Source organism: Penaeus monodon, chromosome 3 (genome assembly GCF_015228065.2).
Source record: "Penaeus monodon isolate SGIC_2016 chromosome 3, NSTDA_Pmon_1, whole genome shotgun sequence".
Taxonomy (NCBI): domain Eukaryota; kingdom Metazoa; phylum Arthropoda; class Malacostraca; order Decapoda; family Penaeidae; genus Penaeus; species Penaeus monodon.
Window position 1 is genome coordinate 54,130,960 of NC_051388.1, and position 1,315 is coordinate 54,132,274.

General features: G+C 45.5%; 1 protein-coding gene across 1 annotated transcript in view; it reads left to right on the plus strand.

The window, feature by feature from the left end:
* LOC119587876 (delta-sarcoglycan-like) overlaps window positions 1–1,315 on the plus strand; it is a gene marked incomplete in the record, with an annotated part of 29,572 nt that overhangs the window by 10,716 nt on the left and 17,541 nt on the right.

Below are 1,315 nucleotides of genomic sequence, written 5' to 3' on the forward strand. Positions count from 1 at the left end.
TCCCATCCCTAAACTCTTTACCTCTCGCCCCCTAGCCTCCCCTCCTCCTCCTCCCCTCCCCAACCTCCTTACCTCCCCTCCCTTACCCTATCCTCCTCCCTCACCCTTCCCCAACCTCTTTATCTCCCCTCCCTTACCCTCTCTACCTCCTTCTCCCCTCCCCAACCTCACCTCCCCTCCTTCTCCCCTCCCTAAACTCTTTACCTCTCGCCCCCTACCCTCTCCCCTACCCTCTCCCCTCCCCAACCTCCCCACCTCCCCTCCCCCGCGACATTACCCCCCTCCCTCAATCTCGCTCTGGCCCCTGCGGCATTGCTGTTCGTGCCTCTCGTAAAAAAGCAGAAATCTACTCGATAAAACTACAAGCTTAAAACTTCTCGGTCTAGAGCACCTGCTACAGATATTGGCATGTGCCTTTAAAATTCTCTCTTAACCTTTTCCAGGCGACAGGAAAGGTACAAAAGCAAGCTAGGTTAGGCAAGCAAAGGCGCTGTCTGTGTGTGCGTGAAGGGGAATAGATGGGGGGGAAGGGGGGGGAGAGGGTGAATGGTGCTGCTGTGTATGTTTCCAAGTTGGTGTTGGGTGTTTGGGTGTGCGTATAAGTGTGTGTGTGTGTTAATGTGTGTGTGTGTGTGTGTGTGTGCGTGTGTTAATGTGTGTGTGTCTGTTAATGTGTGTGTGTGTGTGTGCATGTGTGTGTTAATGTGTGTGTGTGTGTTAATGTATGTGTGTGTGAGTGTGTGTGTGTGTGTGTGTGTGTGTGTGTGTGTGTGTATGTGTTTGTGTCTTTTGCGTGCCTATGCACTGCATGAGATTGGTTGAATGAGTGAATTAATATGCACGGACCACTCAACATGCTATGAATTCTCTTGCAAACTCTTGCAATAATATACCGTATTATGGAAAATGCCTTTAGGTAAAAAAAAACAATATGCAACATTGCAGCGTTACCCCCTTTACGTTCTTATTATCAAATTGAATCGTCAATTAAATCCTTTCTATAATTTGGAATTAAATTTATACGTTCCACGCAGTTAAGAATTATTTATAAAAAAAATACGTGTAGTTTCCCTTAATAGTACTTTTATGCAACAGATTATAATCATAAACAACAGAACAATCAAAGGGTTAATCAAAATATGATAATTACACTTGCCACTGGAATGATTTCAATTAAAGCCATGTCGATTAGGAGAAAATCACCTTAGACTGAGATGGAAAATCGCTCCTATCAGGCTTAAAAGAGAGAGAGAGAGAGAGAGAGAGAGAGAGAGAGAGAGAGAGAGAGAGAGAGAGAGAGAGAGAGAAGAGAGAG